Source organism: Lissotriton helveticus, chromosome 8, assembly GCF_964261635.1.
Source record: "Lissotriton helveticus chromosome 8, aLisHel1.1, whole genome shotgun sequence".
NCBI classification, from domain to species: Eukaryota; Metazoa; Chordata; class Amphibia; order Caudata; family Salamandridae; genus Lissotriton; species Lissotriton helveticus.
In genome coordinates this window covers 1,027,950,589-1,027,974,750 of record NC_136069.1, presented here as the reverse complement: position 1 = coordinate 1,027,974,750, position 24,162 = coordinate 1,027,950,589, and positions in this window count along the sequence as shown.

Below are 24,162 nucleotides of genomic sequence, written 5' to 3'. Positions count from 1 at the left end.
TAGTGTAGGTAACACCTGTCAAAATCAGGTCGCTAATATTTTAGGAGCTAGAGACAGCATCGATATTGACCTTTGTGAGGTCTAATCTAGCAGTTGCATTGAGGTTTGAGCACTCCCACCTGGGGTTGCTCCTCCATTAAGGCGGAAGAGTGTTGCCTCACTAATTAAAATGCCCCGGATGAAAAGTAGAGTGGTAATAAACATTTTTAATTAACTCTGCAAACCCATGTCCCGAGCCAAGTTACAGGATGGGGCGGGCCGCGGCTCAGTGGCAGCAGCACAGAGGAGTGATGGACTGGGCACTGTAAGTTTAAAGTGTGCACGTCTCTTTGGCCGGCTGTCTTGAGATGGCCAGAAGACATGGGCACTTCAAACTTCTCAACCCAGCTGTCTCGGACAGCTGGGTTAAGAGCAAGCACAGTTCTCCAGAGCCCTTTGGAACACTGAGAGAGCTTGCTTTATCCAAACAGCATGAGAGCAGTGCCAGGTTTGGTATGGGGAGTTAGCTGGGCCCATGGTGGAGGAGAGAAGTACACCGGGACCGGAGCAAGGACGTGCAGGACGGTAAGTGACTTTTATTTCCTTTATTATTTGTGTGTGTACATATGCCCTAAATCTCTGCCAACATTCATTATATTGCTGTTTTAAAGTTAAACATTTTAACTTTAAAACAATAATGTAATGCATGTTGGCATGAATTTAGTTAATATAGTTTTACATGGTCCTACCACATGGACCTCTTGACTACTTCCTTGCTAGCAAGCCGCAGATGTCTCCTACCCTCAAAGCTGCCTATAAACCTCAATAATTGAGGCGATAATTATTCTTGGTAAGTGACACAGAACTCTGTTGGTAAGGCTTTACGACCTGAGAACCTACCAGGAGACAAATGTCTAATTATATGCCTGACCTCAGCGAGGGTAATAGAAGCGTCCTTAGTGTCTCTTCCTATTCTCTGCTTGTAGTCAAGCAGATATTGCATATGTATGAATGCCTTACATACCAGGCATCAAATATGTTTTACATAATGAAGAGTAGTACTTAGTCAAAAATGTTGAGATTTCATTTTGTGAATGAGCTATGTTTCCTTTGTCTCCCCTCAGTGAGGCAACTCAAGTCTTGTGCATCTCGGCCTGTGCTAGGTGTGCAAGAAAGCACCCTATTTTGTCACACTGGTTATGTTGTTTTTATTAGTGTACCCTGACCATCAAGTAGCCTTAATCTCTCCACTTTCGCCTCGTATTTGTTTATGCATTCAAACAAGTTTGTTCTCATATTAGCATCGTTTATAACATAATTTGTCATCCTTTTCTCTAGTTTCTGCATGTCATTTTCAAGGTTGGATATCTCCCTTACCACTATTTTTTTATTTGAAGTAACGTCCTCATGCAAATATCTCTAATAAAATCATTTGGGGGCCTCCCACTTCATAAGTGGGAGCCACACTGAGCCAGTGCTTCTGTTAAAAACAGGTGCAGTGAAGTCATTGAGAGTCCCCTTGAAAGCAAGGTGTCTTAATGTTATCACTTCTAGCCACCGTCTTAGATTCGGGATCTGACCGACTCGCGGTAGGCGGCTCCTCTGGACTGCTTACAATGCTTTGGAACACCGTTCGGAAGGACTCCTATGGACTGTTTTGGGAGCCTGTGTTCCGACCGACAACATAGGCTCCTATGGGGAAAAGTGATGTCTGCTGAAAACTTTGCACCCTGTCGCAGGCAACTCCATGATGCCGGTCACAGAGTGCATCCTCTTACAGGAGGGTACCTTGGCTATCCCCCGTGGCCCCCGTCCGGAAGCCTCAGGATGAAGGGGGCCTGCTAGGGGCCTCCAGCGTCAGTTTCCGACAGCTTCTTAATGTCGGACAGACTGAGTTGGAAATGCTGTCAGAATGCGGCATCTTAATCAGTTGTTTGGAAAAGCTGTCTGTAGAGCTGTGCAAATCGCCTCCGACTGACTCAGATTCTCTGATTGCCGGTTAGGACGAATCTGAATGACCGAATGGTTACCTTTCGACTGCAAGCATCGTAATCGGTCGGGCGGATTGATTCCAACCAACTCGGGCGAATGGGTTTCGACACGGTCTAGGGAAATCTGACTGTCGGTCGGAGGCTTTCCGACCGACATCATAATGAGGCCTTAAGTGTGGCATGAGTGTGAGCACCTTGTTTAGGAACTGGGAAGCATTTGGTGTCTATGCATAAAATATAGTAAAAATGGCCCTTCGACCATCGCAAAACTACCCCCATCCGTTCTATTGCTGCTTGTCTACCACATTATGGATTCCAAGTTTATTCCATGCATAAATACCTCCACAAATGTGCTGGAGTGGGAATCCGTTTACATAAAATCTCAGTTTAACATCACATAGGCTGATCCCCACTGTTACTCTTTCTCTTGAGAGGCAAATTAATTGTTGCTGTTGTTTTACAGAAGATCAGGAGCAATACATCACATACAGTCAAATCACAATTTCTATTATAAGTTCAATCAGTAATGTGGGTTAGGTATGAGTTCAAAGGATTTTATTATTCAAAGTTTAGTTGGTCATCTTTATTCAAAGTCATGCATTTTATTCGTTTTAATCTCAATATTCAAAATATGAACAGTAATGTATAATCAAAAATGGTTAGTCAATAATCATAATAAAATGTAGAAAGCACATTCCATAAAAGAAATAAACCCTATTCTAAGAATCGGACGACAAAAAGTGTCAGTCAGAACCCATAAAGAGCTCTAGTTCAAGAGAGTGAGAATGTGAGCATAAACCTATGGCATATAGACGGATCAATAATTCAAAATTCATTCAAAGCAGATCTTCCCATAAAGTGAGGTTAAAAAAAACTCAGTAGAGTCTCAGAGCAATGTGGAATAAGGCAGAACATGGAAAATCTAGGGGCAAGTGTGTTAACCTACTCTACGAGCACACATTATTATAGACAAAACATTCTGAAGCTTGAAATATGTTGCTTCTTCTATTCCTCTAGTCCAGTCAGCTTTTGGTGCTCTCCCGGGAACAGGGTCACTCCTCTTCTTTTCACACGAATACAACGGTCCACAGACAGCAATGTTAGGTTTGCAACTTTGTTGTAATGAATTCACTTCTAGCTGAATAATTTCTCATTCAAGACTACTTTCCCACACATTTAACTATGTTTAACCTTCTAAAATAACAACTTGTACATATTGCTAACAATGATCTACGTATAACTCGAAACATCTGTATCAATGAAAAAGGAATATTATGCAGAAACCTATTCACTGAAGAGAACAAGCAAGTTAAAAAGGTCAAGTACATGTTTAAATGCTGCATTTTTATGTGAAGCTTCCATTACTTCATTAAACAACCATTTCTGATCATGTGTTAATTGTGATCTTTGTCTAAGCAGAAACATTTTGCAAAGTATAAATGAAAACATTTATGAAACGTATTATTTTTTTAAATAACATGAGCGAGGAAAGGTCAAGAATTGAACATTTTATGTGTGCTTCAGCAAACTAGTGAATATGCTTGTCAAGCAATGTTGCTTTAGCCATTTGAGGCCTAATAAGAGTGTACATGACTGCTAAATGCATTTTCTACATTGTAAAAGGCGTTTTATTTTCATTATGGCTTGCATGTTAACTCTGCACATTTATTTCAACTGTATTCTTTCACTTTTAAATAAAAAGCGCCTCCGAATATAGTCCACCTCCATTTCTTCATGAGTTTGTCACATTCCTCTCTACATAGGTGTGTGTATTGCAGTAGGGAAAAAGGTGCCCCCCCATATCTGTATCTGTAGGTATAGGCCACTCTGTGCCTGTTTGCCAATGCACCCATTTGTCTGACATCCCAGGTCATACAAGTGTATTCAGCCTGTGATGCCATTTAACCATGTGTGTTGTAACTGTGAGACTGTCTACCCACTCGTCCAGTAGTACTTTGTTTGTGGGCATCTCACCTCTGAGTGAGAGCATCCTCAATTCATCACCTATCCTCCATATCATAGGTTTAATCTCACAGATTCTATTAGGATAAGCATACAACTCTGGCTCTGAAAGCAACACAGCTAAACTATTCCCTGGATCATTCCTCAGTCCACCCATGACCTCACTCAAGGTTCTGACCTGAACATATAGTGAAACACACCTCTAATTCTTTTCATAAGGCCAAAACATCATTTCAGGAAGACCAGTGTTTGCCAGTTTCACCCATTTGCGCCCTGACTCCATATGTTTACATCTACGTGTGAGGTGGGTGTCGTTTACAAGTCCTGCTCATATCATTTCATCTTTTGACACCAGTATCACCTGGATCAACATCCTGCTAGCCCCCCTCCATAGTTACTGATATTTCAACATGAGCCTGACGAAGTGGCTTCTGAGCCAATCAGTGCTCTAGCAGTAGTTCTGTTCTTGATCTCTTTAACCTCTGACACTGCAGCGCACAATCTAGGTCCTCATCTGCTTCTATTCTTGATCTAGGCAGCCCTTGTTTTGTGTGTTAGTTCATGTGTATTGTATGGCTCTTATAGAGACCCTCTATCATTTACTTCAGTTTTTGAATTTTATAATTAACTCATTGCTATGGTAGCAGCAGTTGATAACAAAGCTTGTTACCCACTGATGCTACTTCATAAAGGCCTCCAGGCCAGCCTGTCAGTGCAGTTCTGTATGTCTGCTTTGAATGAAAACAAAAAGCACAGCTGCATGAGGGGGAAGGAAGGCAGAGAATAGTGGTGAGCTTTGGATGGCAAATACAGTATTTAATTTTTATATTTGCGTCAGGGAGGTTAGGGCTTGTAATGAATAGCTCTCCCATTATCTTCTGCACCTGAGCAGCAGTTGAAGGCAGGGGCAGATGATTTTGGGAGCAATACATAACATTATATTATAGATGGGTAAAAAGTGAATTACAGATTTTTTACACCTCGGGGTTCTGAGTGACATCGCAAAGAACTCAAGCTTCACTCATGTTGTCTATTTGATGTCACTCAGAACCCCTTGGTGAAAAACAGCCCCGTAATTCACTTTTACACATTTATAATTCTATATGTTCTGAACATTTCTTTCTCCTTGGACCCCATTAAATGCTGGCCATCTCTTTGCCCAGTCTTGGGCGTTCTTAAGCTTAAGTGGTATAAATATTTTAAGCTTAACTTTCAATTTACTTATTGCTCATTTGTCCCTCAAAATGTGCCGGCCCCCCTACAGTTACACGGATCCCAGTATTACCCTTACCAGAGAGGCAAAATGTCCCTCTGATGGATCTTTCTCTGCTGATAGGTGGTGTAGGAATTAGGATGTCCAAAAACGCAACATTAGCCACCAAATGAGGACCATTAATTGAAGACCGACTAACAAGTTTAAAATAAGGTTCAAATACACTACTCTCAGAACCACTAAGTATTGCTATTGGAAGACCAAATCCCCTAATAAATTTAGTCTCACCAGATCGATACAAAATAGAAATTCTGCTACTGCAACACAGAATAAAAGAAGTAGAACTTGATATTCTTTAAAGATTAGCTGATTCTCCCTACAACGCATTTAGATAAAAGAGTAATTTAGCACAGTTTCAAATGAAAAACATCAGAACACAATAAAAGACTCAGACAATTTAGTTAATTTGTAAATATATTAATGTTCAAAAATCGATACAGATAAGCAATTTCTTAAGCATCTCAGTCAAGAATACTAAAGCGTGTAGTGCAAGCCTATGCATTTAATTAAAGGTTCAAATCCTGAGAGGATGGTTTAAAACAAACTTCAGATAAGAGGTTACAAATTCCTACTACCATTAAAGACAGAAGGACAGTTTGGTTACCTTTAACAATATCTAAAGATTTAAAGCAAAGAGGTAAGAAGAATCAATTTAAAGTCCTCTAAGGGCGAGTCCATCACCATGGGCAAAAAGGGGAAATAAAGCAAACTCAATTAGTTCAGCAAAGAAGGATTTCCAGGTCAACTGTATTAAGGCAGCAGCATCAGTGAAAAGGCAGTACAAAATTGGGAAAAATCAAAAGTGCAATATGTTGTGTTCTATAGAAAGGAAATAAAGATTGGCCTTGCCTTTTGGGTTTCTTCTTTTATACTTTTTACTAGCAGCCCGTCCCGACGTTGTCCGGGTATGAAATAGAATGTGTGTAATGTGTGTATTTGGCAAGGGCAATTTATTTTAAAATCTCGCGGTAGACAGCATTTTTTTGTTTCATTAAAATAGGGGCGGGGAAAGGCTAGCTGCAACCCTGGTTGATGTTAGCAGGCGCGTGTAATTAGTGTAGTGATCCGCCGCCTGAGCCCCGCTACAGCCCTGGTTGATGTTAGCAGGCGCGTGTAATGTCATTGAATGAGAGGGTTATCAGCCGCGGGTAAATCCGTTTAATGGGAGAGTTCAGTGACAGCGAGTAGGAGAGGCTGCAGTAATTGTCCCCGCAGACACGCTCATTTGCGTGTTCCCCCGCTTGAGGCCAAGATGCCGGCCTGTTTGATGTTAGCAGGCGCGTGTTCACCCGCTTGATGCCCAGCTGCAGCCCTGGTTGATGTTATCAGGCGCGTGTAATTAGTGTACTGATCCACCGCCTGAGCCCGACTAGAGCCCTGGTTGATGGTAGCAGGCGCGTCTAATTTCGTTGAATGAGAGAGTTCAGTAACAGCGTGCAGGAGAGGCTGCAGTAATATTACTTACCAGGCCTCCACAGCTGAACGCATTTGTCATGCCACCAGCACACGGCCACAGCAGACTGTCTTCTGATTAATGTATGACCCACATGGCATGAAGGGCGGAACGTAGCACACGCCCCCAGCGTGCCCCTTGATGCGGCGCAATTGCGTTCACATGGCATGAAGGCCGGACACATGCCCCCAGCGTTTCTCACACCCCCAGCGTGCCCCTTGATGCTGCGCAGCAACGTAATTGGCGCTTGTATGTACGACTCACATGGCATGAAGGGCGGACACACGCCCCCAGCGTTTGTCACGCCCCCAGCACACGCCCACAGCCCACGATGTGATGGCCATACCACACGCCCCCAGTGTTAGTCAGGCCCCAGCCCACGCCCACAGCACAACGCAGACACGCCCACAAGGGACTACTTTGCTGGCACGGTTCTTTTACCTTTTAAATGTATATAGTGTCTTACTGTACAATTGTATGTCTTGCACTGTATGATTGTGATGAACACCACTGTTTCTTGAAAAGTTAATAAAAACTATTTTTTTTAAAAAGGGAAAAAAAAGGTATATGGTGGCCGTCTGCATAGCCCATGTCCTTCTGCTGCAACTGCCCTTTCCAACGCTGTATTGGGTGTTGTGATTGGTGCTGTGGTTACTGAGATTACCGCCTCAAAGGTTTGGGCTCTCTCTTTATAATATTAGTATGGATGACACCTTAATGATGTGGTGTCATGCCACTAGCCAGTTCATCATATGATTAGTTTACATATTTAGTCACCAAGTACAATTTAGTTACTCTTGCATTCTTTCCCAAGAATTTCATGTGAACCACTTGGCTTTCAAGGCCTCACAGGATTGTCAACCATAAGAAATATACAATGTAACAAGCAATGGCATCAGGTGAGAGTTGATATTTCCCACCGAACCATTTCACAGTGAACTTTGAAAGACTGTCTTTTGTATGTATAAAGAAACATGCACAGAACAACAAATGCAACATTTGCAGAAATGCTAATGAATTATTGTGTTTGCTAAAGGAAAAATGCAAATCAAGAAAGAACACGTTTTAAGCCTAAAATGCATACATCAGCTTTAAATAAATTAAACTTAATTGGAATCAGATACAATTGCATTGAATCATCATTTTATAATAAAAGGACAATAATAATTGTTTCACCAATGTATTATTGCACAAAATTGATGAATGTTGTTTGGGGTCTGTAGAGAAATTTGGGTGAATCAAAATTGCACTCAAGATTGTAAACAGGCTTCTTTCCTTTCACCCATCTTCTCGGATTTTATTAGGAAATGCACAACATTTTTAATCACCCTTTTATCATAATGGAATTCCCTTCTTTGTTTTGTACTGTACTGAATCGTTCTTTTCTTTTTTTGCCTGCTTGTGCTTTAATGGTCTATTTTTTATAGGTCAAATAAAGTATTTTTATAATCATTAGGGTCTGTACAATCACATCTGTAAATTTCAATTTTATAAAAAATGTTATCGCATAATTACACCACAGTATACTTATGATACATCTGCAAAGAACGGCAATGGAACTGTTAGGCCTCAACATAAGAATAATTAATTTTGATCAGTACATGAATAGTAAAACATAATTTGATGAGTAATCTTATTATTAAAGTCTATTGATAAGCGCTATAACTAATTAGCAGTGCATTTTGTCTTTGTCTAACTCTTTCAAGCATGTTTTGACAGTGCTGTCACTTCACTTCCCTATTTTACTCTATCACTTCCTTCATCTTGTGCAATGTGCACATTCAGGTTTTTGTGTATAATTAGGTAAAAGTCTCATATAAAAACATTTTTAAAACTTTTACGCTATCAGTACCATTACATCTGGCATTTTGGAGCGGGATGTCTCAAGCTCGATAATTTAACAGTGCTCTTACACTGGGCATGTTGGTACCCCGACACCATCATGGTCGCAAGGGCCCTGTGAGTTTGTTACGGAGAGGAAAGTTTGATGGCGTGTTTAAGCACCACATGTTCACTGCAGCCCTCTTTCAATAATACCTTCATATTAGGACCTCCTCCCTTTTAAGGTTGCCCTCTCCATCATCCACATGATAATCGAGGAACTTAAACATTTCTTTCAAGTCAGACAGTTGTGAATACTTTCTAGAGCCGTCAGGTGGTAACACCATTATTGCCACTTTTGCGTCATTAACTTCGGCTTCTTCTGACCTGCTCTCAGGAGGCTTTGGTCAAGCTATTCCTGCCTCTAGATCCCACATTTTTTGTTTGTGAGTTGGATGTTGTCCTACTTATCAATGTAAATGTAAATGTAAATGTAAATGTAAATGTACAGGAATTTATATAGCGCAAATCACCGAGCGGTTTCTAAGCGCTTGCTTAGGGAACCCGTCCTGGTATTCCCCTGTGAGATAACCCCAGCAGGGTATCCGCAAGGTGAAAGCCAGGCATCCCGCCGCGAGGGGCCGTTGTGGAGATTAAGCAAGCTATTGCCCAGAGTCGCAGAGTGTGAACCCGTGAATCGAGTAGGCACCGGAGCGAGAATTGTCGAGTCCATGGACATTTTAGGACTCAAGACCCCGCCGAGCCGGGAATTGAACCCTGGTCCCGGGCTGACTTCTGCTTCCAGGTCTGCCTCCTCTAACCAGTGAGCCACACTTCTCCACCAATCCAAGGCCCAGTGTCATCACTCCTACAGCTTGGTTCCGGGAGACTGCACCCTCTATCAGAAACACTGAAGGACCCTGCAGTGGTTTGTGTGATGCACCGGTAGTTTGGTTTGTTTGAGCCTGCCCATCTTACCCCCCTGCTTCCAGGTGGCAAAGACATTCAGTGCACTGAAAGTGGTTCATCGAAGGAATATAATTGGCGCCAAAACCCTTTGCAATCACACTGACCAGCGAGACAGTTGTCTCCTGCCCAAGTAGCTGTACCATATAATTACCCACTCAGAGAGGAATCTTGCTGTGAATCTGCTGTCCAGTGTGTGTTGAGGAAGTATAATAGTATCAGGACAATGCCAGCATATTCTGTAGTATGTTTTCTATAATGTGTATAAATAGTTCCAGTGAGGGTCCCCCTAGCCATACACTGCTACCGTCTTGGTACTATGTTATGTTTCAAGGCCTGCCTGTCGGGACTTATGTAAGCCCTCCAGAGCTCTCAACTGGTAAACCTATCCAAATCCTGCCTCTTGTTTTGGGACAAGCATCAGTACTTCTGTCACTTAGTGTCCTAGGTCCCTTTCCCACATAGCCCTCATGAGTCCTGTGCTGACTTGTTGCTCGTCTTTGCTATCTCCTCATTTCTCACTCCCTAGAATAAAGAGGGATGGAAATTTACTACAGCATGGTTTTACTAAGCCAGTTTTAAGAAGTGGAAAGGGTAAAGTAGACCACTGTGCCATAATAAAAGGTTTCTTCAAAACCTCTGATAATTACAAAACACCAACAATCTGCTGATTGCTATCTTAGGAAAATCAAGCACAAAATATTGCAACGAAGTCCATAAAGACCATCCTACAATGTGGACCAGTCTCAATTCAGCTGACCACACTAGCATCTTCAAAATGTTTCTACCAGCAAGAGAGCTTTCAAATAGGTAAATGTTAATGATCATTTCACATTCCCAGGGCACAAAAGGCAAATACATGAGAGAGCTTTTCTCAGATTCCTGGCCAGGCTAGACCGCTAAAACATTAACATCTCAACTTTCGCAGCAATTTGTCACAAAGCTAAATCCAAGGACACCATTCTGTTCTGTTTCATTAGTCTGGAAGACTTGTTTAGTGGGTAAATGCCTTGTTAGTGAGCTAAAGAAGGTTATATAAACCTTTGTGAATTGACCCTTGACCCTGCTTGCAGGCCAGATTGCTCCCACACCGCACAGCACCACCAGTGTGTCTGGGCCCTCCCCCGTACTGCAGATTCTGCCACAAGTACACAGCTGCTGTCCCCTGTGTCCCTGCCGCCTGGTTTGCGCTTTAACTGCTCTTTCTGCCATTACTGTACTTTAACTGTTTTCTTTTTGCCTCTCTACCACTCTGCCCCTTCATGCTCTATGCTTTTCTATTTTTGCCCTCATCGCCGTTCCGTTCTCTCCCCCCTCCCCCCTTCTTTTAGTTGTATCCCAGCCGTTCCCGCCGCTGCTCCCCTGCGGCCCCGCCCCCTCGTTTTCCCATTCGCCACCTCACTCCCACCTCCAAGCTGCTCCTCCCTCCCTCCTCACCCTAAATGGCGGTCGCTGCGTGGCAGTGAGAGCAACCCTTGACCCTGCTTGCAGGCCAGGTCGATCCCATGCCACACAGCACCACCAGTGTGTCTGGGCCCTCCCCCGTACTGCCGATTCTGCAGCGAGTTCAAAGATGCTGTCCCCTGTGCCCCTGTGCTTTAACTGTTCTTTCTGCCATTACTGTACTTTAACTGTTTTCTTTTTGCCTCTCTACTGCTCTGCCCCTTCGTGCTCTGTGCTTTCTATTTTTGCTCTCATCGCCGTTCCGCTCTCTCCCCCCTTCTTTTTGTTGTATCCCAGCCGTTCCCGCCGCGTTCCCCTGCGGCCCCGCCCCCCCCCACTTTCCCATTCGCCACCCCGCTCCTGCCTCCCAGCTGCTCCTCCCTCCCTCCTTGCCCAAAATGGCGGCCGCGCGCAGCAGGCGTGCCTCTGGCCTGCACCAGAACCCCTGGACCCCGCAAACGCCACACCACCAGACTCCGATACGACACCACCACCCTCCTCGCACTCAACACCAGCCAAAACCACACCTGATTCCAGGCCGCCCTGAAACGGACCCACGGACCCTTCTCCTGCCGCACCTGCAGCTTCACCTGCGACAGAACCTCCAAACCTCCAAGGACTGGTCCCAACCACCTCTGCTGCATACTCCTCAACACCCGCTCTGCACGCAAACATGCCGTTGAGCTCTGGGACCTGCTCAACACCTCCCCCCCAGATGTGGCGTTCCTGAACGAGACCTGGTGGAACGACTCCTCGGCGCCCAACATCGCCATAGCCGTCCCAGACGGCTACAAGGTCACCCGCAGGGATCGCGCCAATGGAACCGGAGGAGGAATAGCCATCATCCACAAGTCCACCCTCAAGGTCGCCACTCATACAGACAACACCCTCAACACCGCCGAAAATCTGCACTTCCGGATCCACACCGACCCCAACACCACCCTCAGAGGAACACTCATCTACAGACCCCCGGTCTCAGTTCAGCGACTCCATCGCCAACCTCACCAGCACCCACGCGCTCTCCTCCATGGACTACATCCTTCTCGGGTACCTGAACTTCCACCTCGAGAACAACAACGACGCCAACCCCGCCACCCTGATCGACACCCTCACCAATCTCAGCCTCAGACAACTCGTCAACGCTCCCACCCACGCCGCTGGCCACGCACTGGACCCCGTTTTCTCCACAGGCACCCACGTCACCTTCAACCACACCACCGGAGTCCCCTGGACCGACGACCGCTGCATCCACTTCACCTTCAAGAAACCAACCACGCACCACCGCACCCAACAGCTGCCTCGCCGCAGCTAGAGCAAAGTCACCGAAGACCAGCTGATCACCACCCTTACCCAGAACCCACCCACCGAGCCCACCATCCAAGAAGCCGCAGCCCGAAACCTCAGACAGTAGATCGACGACTGCGCCAACACCCTCGCCCCGCTCAAGACACCCTCCAACAGCCACGCCAGCAAGAGAGGCACCTGGTTCACTGACGAGCTCCAGACCTCCAAACGCGCATGCCGGAAACTGGAGAAGAAATGGCTCCACGATCGCACACCGGACAACCACGCAGCCCACAAGTACGCCACCCGCTGACATCACAATGTCATCAGACTAGCCCAGCATTCCTCCTTCAAACACCACCTGGATAACAACGTACACGACAGCAAAGAGCTCTTCAGCATCGTGAAGGAACTCTCCAACCCCAGCGCCAACGACCTCACAAGAACTGTGCAACTCTCTAGCCATCTTCTTCCACTGCAAGATCACTGACATCCATGATATTTACAACACCACGACCGCCCCGACCACGCCAGACTCCACCTCCCATGTCAACACCACCAGCGCCATCCGCCTGACCTCCTGGTCCAGTGTCAACGAGCTTCCACACCCCCACCCGCCAGCTCTGCTCTGCTAGCCTCACCCTCGCCACAGTCCCCCGCATCCGTGTGACATACGGCGGCAGATCCTTCTCCTACCTCGCTGCCAAGACCTGGAACACCCTCCCCACCCATCTACGGCAGACCAAGACCTACTCGCCTTCAGAAGACTCCTCAAGACCTGGCTCTTCGAACAGTAGCAGCAGCCCCCCCCCCTCCTCTCAGCGCCTTGAGACCCTCACGGGTAAGGAGCATGCTTTACAAATACCATGATTGATTGATTGATTGACTTATTATGCCCAATTGTATAAGTAAGAACCTGTACTGATGATTGTGTTGCGACTTGTCATGGTTGCTATGCATCCTCTCCATAGTTCCAAGTTCCTGCTGCTTAGCTAGTGTGTATGTGAGCTCAGGGAATTTTGATGAGTGCCTGGTTGGAGTGACTGTCACTTGGTGAGAGTGGGCTGAGCAGCAAGGGTGCTGCTCCAGGTGGGGCGTTACCTGTAACCTGTCAATAAGCTAAATAAACCTACATCTTATAATCTACAAAGGTTCCATCTTCTTTATACCACCAGCGATAAATGGGAAACAAATCTACATGAAAAAGGAGTCAAAAGAGAAAATCTACTGCTGAAACACAAAATAATTTGAAGTTGAAAGAAGAGAAGAGCCCTGAAAGCCCCACTGGTGTCTTTCTCATCAGGCAGCCTGCATCAGAAGTCTTGGGCATTTGACCTCAATCTACACTGATTGATCATGCCAGATGATCATGTAACTGATACCAACAAGAGTGGAGTTAGGTCATAAAACATTATACAGTTCATACTGGTGGAGAGTGGGCCGGCAGCAAGTGAAAACATATAGGGGGAGATGACGATGCGGTCAGTGTTCCGACCCCATCGAAATGCCCCCTTTTGGAATCCTTTCCGACCTACCTATTTTAATGAGGTCGGTCGGAAATTAATCTGAACTGGATTTCCGAATGGTCTGGGATAGACTCAGAGCCCGTCTGCCTTTCGAAAACCCTCCAGTAATCCCTCTGGCAGCTTTTTCTGCCTGTGAGATTACTTTGGCAGATTACCACTGCCTTTCTGTGCCGGCCTTTCCTACACAGAAAGGCTGTGGGAATCCAACTTTGGGATGAACTTCACCTCATCTCTTTACAATGGGGCCGATTCATAGAACTAATCTGAGACAAAATCCTAAACTTACTACTTTTGGTATTCACAGAATGCATTTAGTTAAGATTTTGTCTTAAGTTAGGATTTTGTCTTAAAGTAGGATTTTGCCTTAAGTTTTGGTTTTAAGACAAAATCCTAACTTAAGACAAAATACTAACTTAAGACAACATACTAATTTAAGACAAAATATTAACTTAAGACAAAATCCTAACTAAAAACAAAATACTAACTTAAGACACAATCCTAACTTTACTACTACTAAATTCCTTCTGTGAATACCAAAAGTTTTAAGTTTAGGATTTTGTCTCAGATTAGTTCTGTGAATCGGCCCCAATGAGAGGAATGCATGCTACGGTTGGCACCGACGACAGGAGGTCGTTCAGTCCCAGTTCCCAAACGATGTCAAATGGATCTAGGTCCGTCCGACATCATAATCCGGCCCATAGTTGGTGAGTGAGCAGGCCGGGAATGGGTTTAGACTCTCGAAGGACCAATATACAGAGGGATTGTGTGACTGCTGCCACTGTGAGCAATGGTAAATTCCATTAATCCCGGAATTGAGTTCTCACCTCAAGTGTACAGGCAGTGAGTGCATTTTTCTGGATCTTACCCCATTTTTGTGTAAGCTGTTAGGAGTGCAAGGGTGGGTGCGGCATTTAAAAAGGCCCATGAGGCTGCTATGCACTACTCCAGAGATTCTGGCGCATGTTGGGTGTGGCAATTGAGAGCTGTAGAGGGTATGAGAAGTCCCTGGTCCTACCATGCTTTTGTAAGTGTGAAGTGATGTGTCCTTCCTAAGGGGTTAAGGATGTAGGGGCATGTGTGTTACGCCCTAATGATGTGTGTACTTCCTAAGGGGTTATGGTTATACTCTGTGTGTGTGGTAGTGGAACTGGATTTACCTACTGATGCTTTGTGAGTCTAGTATTCATAGGACTGATCGATCGTTCCTTCCATCTTCTTTCCTTTTTATTTGATGTTTAATGAGAACTAGTATTTATGGGACCAGTTGATTGTTTATTTACATTTTCAATTGTCTCTTTAAGGGATGGATGCTCTGCATCCTCTCCACAGTTCCACATTCCTGCTGCTGCGCCAGTGTGTGTGTGTGTGTGTGTATGTGATAGTGTGAAAGTTGATGAGTGCCTGGTTGGTGTGAATGTGCTGACCAGCAAGGATGCTGCTCCTGGTGGGGCGTTACCTGTAAACTGTAACTAAGCTAAATAAACCTTCATCTTAACAACTACATTATAATACTTTTCTCAGATTCCTGGCCAGGCTAGACCTCTAAAATATTAACACCTCCACTTTCTAGTAATTCGTCACAAAGCTAATTTCAAGGACCCCATTCTGTTGTGTTTCAATAGACTGAAAGACTTGCTCAGTGGCAAATGTGGTCTGATGGCGAGGCTGCCGAATTTGGAGCTGGGAAACCAAGGTTCAAGCCTCGGGTCGCATCTACTTCCTGTGATTCTGGGCAAATGACTTAATCTCCCCGTGCCTACCAAAACAATGAATGTGTCATTGTGTAACGTAACCTGTGCTCATGTAAAGCGCTCCAAAACCTTCGGGCGAGTTCTGCAAAAAAAGAAAAAAAAATTCCTTGTTAGTGAGCTAACAAAGGTCATCTAAACCTTTGTGAATTGTTACTGAGCATGCCCAATTGTAAAAGTTGGTCACAGCTTCATGAATGAGCAGAGAGGAAGAACCTTCCCACCTTGCATTCCCTTTGTTCACTTCACTCCCTGAGTTGAGGAGGATCTCATCCACAAAGTGAAAACTGGAATAAAGAACAGCGATGGATACAATCTAAAGATGATGAACTCAGATCTAGGAGTCAAAAGTTAATTCCGGGAGCCAGAGATTACAGCCATGCATGAATGCACACATAAGTAGGGAAGGCTGCTGCACACAGTGTGGCATTTAGGAAATAGATTTCTACCACTCTGTTCACTTTGTCCAGTATTTTATGGACACAATCCATACATCATAGCACTTCCAGTGTAAAAAAACTAGCTGATGGCACTTAAACTGAGTTGACAGGATATACACACACTGCTGAAGAGCTAGCAAGACATTGTTCATGGATGTCACTATCATGCATGAAGTACAAAAGGACAACACATTTTCCAATATGTCCCATTCCCAGCCTTTACCCCCTACTAGTAGCTGTAGGCCTGACAAGCCTCCTATCCGGGTTACTCAACAGTTTAAAAAGAGCAGAATATAGAGAGGAAAAAACACTGGACAGAGATGGTCCCAGGAAGAGGGTACCCTTCCAAAAATTCCATCAGAGCCGGTGGAAGCCGACATGTTCTTTAACCGATGGGTGAAGGCATCTCTGGATCTTTCTCTTCCAGAGGTGGAACTCTCCCACAGAAGTGGTAGGAATAAGAAGGCCTGGTATACCCAGGACCTGAAACTATTGAAACTTGCTTGCAAGCAACAAGAAAGGAAGTGGAGAAAACACTACTCCGAATATGATAAAGCTAACTATAAACTTGCTCTAAAAAAGTATAAGGAGGAGATTAAAATTACCCAATCTAATTATTTTCAGACCAAAATTAGTATGGCTGCCAACTCACCTAGAGAAATTTTTAAAATGTTTAAATCTTTGGTCACCCCTCCTGCCCCAATTGAAGACCCAGGACTCGCCCAGGCACGTTGTGAGGAACTCGCCAAATTTTTCCTCAACAAAGTTGCCACCATATATTCCTCTTTTCAGCCCCTTCCCATTGGACCTTCCCTAGCTCCTTATATGGCCCAAATCCAACTTAATGAATTCCCTCCCATAGATCTCTCCACTACTCAGAGTCTCCTAAGAAGCTTAAAATCAGGCTCTCCGAATGACCCTGCACCCCCCACCAAACTAAATCTGGTGTCAGACACTGTGGCCCCAGTCATTTAGGAAGTGATCAATGCCTCGTTGACCTCAGGCCTGGTGCCGCCAACATGGAAGCAGGCCAAAGTTAAGGCCCTGTTAAAAAAAAACAACCTTAACCCCGAAGATTGGGCAAACTATCGCCCCATCTCTCTTCTACCTACTGTTAGTAAACTCACAGAGAAATATGTCAATTCTTTGTTGGCTACCTTTCTCGAGGAGAATAATCTTCTTCACACGACGCAGACAGGGTTTAGGAGAAATCAAGGCACTGAAACAGCGCTCATTGCAGTGGTTGAGGAGGCAAGGAAGATCGTAGATAGTGGGAATCATGCGGCCATACTACTATTAGATCTTAGCGCGGCCTTCGACACCGTTAACCACTCCATTCTACTTAATAGGGTGGAGGAGGTTGGTGTCTCGGGCCGCACACTTCAGTGGCTACAGTCTTTTCTCGCCAATAGGACCTTTGTGGTGTTTGAAAATGAAGCTTCCTCCCCTCAGATGTGTCTTAACTGCGGTGTACCCCAGGGCTCATCCCTCAGCCCCACCTTATTCAATATCTATATGAAGCCGTTGGCTGAGGTGGTGCTTCCCTGGGGAATACAACTTGTTACATACGCAGATGATACACAACTGATTATCTCACTATCTACCAATGATGCCCCTTTTGAAAGACTCTCCAGCTGCCTTAATAAAGTTCAGGAATGGATGGAGGAATCCTTCCTGAAACTAAACGGGTCAAAAACTGAGGTGATGTTGCTGGGACATAAAGCACCCACCACAGTGGATGGTTGGTGGCCGGATAAGCTGGGCCAACCACCCAAACCTAAAGCCCAAATTAAAAGCCTTGGGGTATGGATGGACCCAGCCCTTAATTTTTCTGTGCAGGCCCTGAAGGTAGCTGCTACATGCTATGCACTCCTGAGGCTCTTAAGGAAAGTCATTGTTCTTCTCCCCTTTGAGGCCAGACGGATTTTAGTGCAGGCGTTGATTTTGTCACGCCTTGACTATTCGAATGCACTTTACCTGGGCTCCCCCCAAGGAACAATCAGGACATTGCAAACCGTCCAGAATTGTGCTGCACGTTTGCTGCTGAATATTCCACGGAGAACTTCCGCCAAACCCGCACTCCGTCAGCTGCACTGGCTTCCAGTACAACAGAGAATTGAATTTAAAACCTTGGTGACGGTCCACAAAGTAATTAATAAAAAAGCACCTCTATTGTTACAATCATTTTTTTGCCCCTACCTCCCTAGCCGGGAATTGAGATCCTCTAACAAGAATCTGCTCTCAATCCCTAAAACTAATAAGGTGCGGATGGGGGGCCGACGTTTCTCCCTACAGGCCTCAAGACTCTGGAACAATTTGCCACTCGATTTGAGAATGGAAAGGAACCACCTTAGTTTCAGGAAGTCGCTGAAAACCCTGCTGTTTCCCTAAATTGGGTGAATGAACGCTTTGTCCAAAGCGCTGGGATGCCTTCGGGTAGCCATGCGCGATACAAATGAGTAATCATTCATTCATTCGAAGAAAAGTACAGACAGCACAATACAAATGTCTGTCGTTAGACCTTTCCGAGGCTGGAGGTAGATTGGAAGAGCTCAAGTTTGTGAGTCTAGTCACTAACTAGCTTCTCCAATCTGTGGTCCGCTGGCCAACTGAATTGGCGTTCTAGTGGGGCAACCTGTGCGCTACAAAAAAGTTTTTTAAAAACAGGTACTTGTATAACCAACAAGGAAATCTTACTTTCGACCTATGCACCCCTTATATTCGAGACCCATGCCTTGATCTAGACAGTCACTGCCTACAAATATCGTGCTTAGCAGAAAAACGCTCTATTTCTTGTGTAAATATAGTTTTCTCCTTCTTTGTTAGCTGTCAGACTTTAATAGCACTCCTAGAAAGCTAAAAATAAATGCAAAATAAGCTTTAGTTGCTTAGACTACCATTCTGTTTACTGACCATTTAACTGAATGAATCATGAAATAGTTACGTATGTGGATTCCTGTGGTGTGCAAAGAACCAGAACTATCTACTAAATCAGAATGTGACAAGGAAAGGCTTACTGTAATAAGGGTGACTAATAGAAGAGATCAGTGTAACAAAGACGAAAAATACTGACACCAAATCTGGTAAACCAAATAATTAGAAGAACTCTTTATGTATCTATTTGGATTCCTCCCGCTGGATTAGTTACAGAGTCACTTGCCAGCGGTGTTGATTATTTCAAATGAATATTGCATAAGCATAGCAAGAAAGATTCTCTCAGTGACACACACTTCTTTAGAATCAAGCACTGTTCATGAAGAGCTGTGAGATGATAGTACAGCAAATTTTGCTCATGATTAAAGAGCACATGTGCAAACCTATAGCATGGTCTGTATTGCACTGAGGGCCTCATTTATGAAAAGTGATGCATCGCTGCGTGAAAACAGAGATGCGTCACTTTTCACTGCGCCCTCCTTGCGAGACCAATGATGCGTAATATTTACAGTATGACGCATCATGGCGTAAGGAGATACAGATACGTCAGTATTTCTGACGTATCTGTATGGCGCAAAAGTGACGCATTGCTGTAGTGTGTCACAATAGTGACGCAACTCCTGCAATGTGTCCTTTCAAAGGGCCTGCGTCAGTCTTACGCCTACTGTGAGGCAGGCATAAGAAAGTGACGCATTTGTGTCCTAGAAGTGGCGCAGTGACATCTTACAGATTTCACTGCGTCACTTCTATGACCCTGTCTTGCGTCAGAACGCCCCCCCTGCATAACTTATACCTGGTGTAGGTAAAATGCAGCGCATTGGTTTACAAAGTGGCGCATCTACCTAGATGCGTCACTTTGTAAATATGGTGCAACAAGGCACACTTTTTACGCAGCTGGTGCGTCACAAAAAGTGACGCACCGGCGGCGTAAAAGTGACGCACGGCCTTATAAATGAGGCGAATGAGGGAACACTTTGCCTCTGCACCACTGCAGTATTGTTGGCACAGCCTACAGACAAAGGAACTGTCAGGGTGTTACTGACAGCACACCGCAAAATGGTGGCCCCCGATGGTGACCCTTCAAAGGAGAGAAAGGGTGTGCAGAATACCCCTCCAGACAATCGACTGCAGGGGCGGTCGATTTATTCACTGCATCCCCCTGAAGCGGATCTCTGCTCCCACCCCCATTAGAAAGGCAATCCTTGTGAAAGACGGACAGGCTGTTTCAAAGAGCCAGGCTACATTTCACTAATGTGCTGTCCACAGTTCATGGGGGGTTCATGGCACCTTTGGTGTGACCAGGGAGCGAATCATATATATAATACAGTCCTTGATCAATCAATCAATCAGAGCATTTATAGAGCGCGCTACTCACCCGTGTGGGTCTCAAGGCTCTGAGAAAAGGGAGGGGGGGGCTGCTACTGCTCGAGGGCCAGGACTTGCTGCTGCTACTGCTCGAAGAGCCAGGTCTTGAGGTGTTTCCTGAAGGTGAGATGGTCCTGGGTCGTTCGTAGGTGTGTGGGGAGGGAGTTCCATGTTTTGGCTGCTAGGTAGGAGAACGATCTTCCTCCGGTGGTGGTTCTGCGAATCCGTGGGACGGTGGCGAGGGCGAGGCTGGAGGAGCGGAGTTGGCGTGTGGGAGTGTAGAACGAGAGGCGGTTGTTGAGGTATTCGGGTCCTATGTCGTGGAGTGCTTTGTGTGTGTGGGTGAGGAGCCTGAACGTGATCCTCTTGTTGACGGGGAGCCAGTGCAGGTTTCTCAGGTGGGCCGATATGTGGCTGTGGCGGGGGATGTCGAGGATGAATCGTGCAGAGGCGTTTTGTATGCGTTGCAGTCGGTTTTGAAGATTGGCGGTGGTTCCTGAATATAGGGCGCTTCCGTAGTCCAGTCGGCTGGTGACGAGGGCCTGGGTGACGGTCTTTCTGGTTTCGGTGGGGATCCATCTGAAGATTTTTCGGAGCATGCGCAGGGTGTTGAAGCAGGAGGACGAGACGGCGTTGACTTGCTTGGTCATCATGAGGGATGTGTCTAGGATGAATCCCAGGTTGTGTGCGTGGTCCGCTGGTGCTGGGGCAGAGCCCAGTGCTGTGGGCCACCAGGAGTCGTCTCAGGCGGAGGGGGATTGTCCAAGGATGAGGACCTCCGTTTTGTCTGAGTTCAGTTTCAGGCGGCTGAGTCTCATCATTCTGCGACGTCTTTCATTCCTTCCTGGAGGTTGGTTTTGGCGGTCGTTGGGTCTATTGTGAGGGAGAGTATCAGCTGGGTGTCATCGGCGTAGGAGATGATGTTGATGTTGTATTTGCGTACGATGGCGGCGAGGGGGCTCATGTAGATGTGGAAGAGGGTTGGGCTGAGCGAGGAGCCCTGGGGTACGCCGCAGATGATCCTGGTGGCTTCTGATCGGAAGGGAGGGAGGCAAACTCTCTGGGTTCTGTTGGAAAGGAACGAGGTGATCCAGTCGAGGGCCTTTCCTTGGATCCCGGTGTTGGAGAGGCGGGTTATTAGGGTGCGGTGGCAGATGGTATCGAAGGCTGCCGAGAGGTCCAGGAGGATGAGGGCGGTTGTTTCCCCGTTGTCCATCAAGGTCCTGATGTCGTTGGTGGCTGCGATGAGGGCAGTCTTGGTGCTGTGGTTGGCTCGAAATCGGGACTGGGACAGGTCGAGCAGGTTGTTAGCCTCGAGGAAAGCAGTCAGTTGTTTGTTTACGGTCTTCTCGATGACTTTGGCCGGGAAGGGTAGTAGAGAGATGGGGCGAAGTTCTTGATGTCTTTGGGGTCCGCCGTGGGTTTCTTCAGAAGGGTGTTGATTTCTGCTTGTTTCCAGCTCTCGGGGAAGGCGGATGACGTGAATGAGCTGTTTATGACGTTCCGGAGATGGGGTGCGATGATGGTGTCGGCTTTGTTGAAGATATGATGGGGCAAGGGTCGGAGGGGGAGCCGGAGTGGATGGAGTTCATGACGCTGGTGGTGTCTTCATTGCTGGTAGGAGTCCAGTCACTGAGGATGGAGGAGAGGGTCATTGGTTTGGTGGCTGCAGGCGGCGTCTGGGGTCCAAAGCTGTTGTGTATATCTGCGATCTTGCGGTGGAAGAACGTGGCAAGGGAGTTGCAGAGTTCTTGTGATGGTGTGACGTCGTTGTTGCTGGTGCTGGGGTTGTAGAGCTCTTTGACAATGCTGAAGAGCTCCTTGCTGTTGCGGGTGTTGTTGTCTAGTCGCTCTTTGAATGAAGACCTTTTGGTGGTTCGGATAAGCTGGTGGTGCTCGCGGGTGGCGTTCCTTAGGGCTGTCATGTTCTCTGTGGTTCGTTCGTGGCGCCAGGTTTTTTCAAGGGTTCGACAGGATTTCTTGGATTCTTTAAGTACGTCTGTAAACCATGGGGTTTTCCTGTTGCCGGTCAGGCCTGGGGGGTTCTTCAGTGGTGCAAGGTCGTCGCCGCAGTTGGTTATCCACTGTGCGAGATTGCGGGCTGCGTCGTTGGCGTTGGTGGAGTTGGCTGGCGGGTTCTGGCTTAGTGATGAGAGCAGTTGGTCTGTAGTAATTCTGCTCCAGCATCTGCGGGGGATCTATTGTGTGCGGTGGAGGGATGTGTTCTTTTTGAAGTTGAAGTGGATACATCTGTGGTCGGTCCAGTGTAGTTCTGTGGAGTGGCTGAAGGAGACGTGGTTGCTGGCGGAGAAGATGGGGTCGAGCGTGTGGTCGGCGCGGTGGGTGGGTATGTCAACCAGTTGTTTGAGTCCGAGGTTGGCCAGGTTGGCGAGCAGGCTGGTGGTGTTGTTGTCGCTGTTTTTCTCCAGATGGAAGTTCAGGTCCCCTAGGAGAATGTATTCTGGTGAGGCTAGGGCGTGCGGGCTGATGAAGTCGGTGATGGTTTCGCTGAATTGTGTGCGTGGTCCCGGGGGTCTCTAGATGATGTGATGTGCAGAACGCCTGGAAAACATGAAGGACCAGGACAGATTAGGACAAGAGGTGTGTAAAGTTGTATAACCGGACAAAATCTACTTCTCCAAACATTCAGTAAAATTATGGGACAAGTGTCCAATTATAACATGAGACAACTAAGACCACTTGGAGTTCAGGAAGTCTGTAAAGATCTGGTTCTTCCCTCACAGGTGATGGAGGATTGCAGCAACAAAGAGACAGAACTATTGAGTAGCACAAGGAAAGTACTGATAGTGCGGAAAGAGTCCAGATATACTCTCTAGTACAAGTTCAACCTCTAACATACAAGAATGGACTCCAACTCCACGATATATTTTATATATTTCTTCTTTTGTTGAGGCGACAGATTTTTGCCACCATGTATGGATGGAAATCAGCTCATATCAAATTAATCATTGACATCAATTAAATTTAAATTCAGTGAATGATGAGAGTTTTAAACTTTATTTCTCATTAAGAGATTAGTAACTTATTTTTATTTGTCTTTTATTCAATTAGTAAATCAGAAACTTTGGTTACAGAAATCATCTAGAAAATATGGTTAGAGTCATCATTATAAAAACATGACAGCATGTTCTATAAAGGAATTAGTCCCTATTCTATCTAACAAGAATCTGACCTATTAGAACCCATAAAGAGTTCCTGGAAAAGAGCAAGATCAAAGGAGCATAAACAATTGAAGTGTAAAGTAAGTCGAACACCCCATAAAGAGTAGTTCTTGAAAGTCAACCGAATCTCACCTCTCCAGAAGCATTAGAATACAGTCGTACTAGCAACTGCACAAAATTAAGGGACTCATTCCAATGTTGGTGGGACCGCCACCGAAAAGCCGTTGGTGGCAGTCCCACAGATATCTGTGCGATTGGTCTGACTGCTGGATCATGATTCCAGCGGTCAGACCAAGTTAGGCGGGGGGAAAGACCATGCCTCCAACAGGCTCCGGGAGCCCGTTGGGATGGCGGTCCGAGTCCTAATCCCTACAATGGGTGGCACCTGCGCAGGCACCACTGTAGGGATTAGGATATCCCTTTCCGACTGCCTGTTCATGGTGGTCTCACCACTATGACCAGGGCAGATGGAAAGGAACTTTTTCAGCCCCTAGCAGGGCTACCGTGGGCCTCCGCTATAGGGCCAGGGGTGCACATGTGGTACCCCTTAAACATCCATGCACCATGTGTCGGCACCACATGGTGTCTGGCACATGGTGCATGAATGTTTGCAAACATGCCCTTTTCTATTGTGCCTTGTGCTGCAGCTGTTTTCCAGTCTGTAGTACAAGCCACAATAGAAGAGGCATGTTTCAGATCGCCTATAGGGCAGTTGCATTGGAATATATCGGGTAGAACCAATGACTACTAGTTGGGCTGCTATCATATCACAACAAAGGCGATCAGATTCTCACC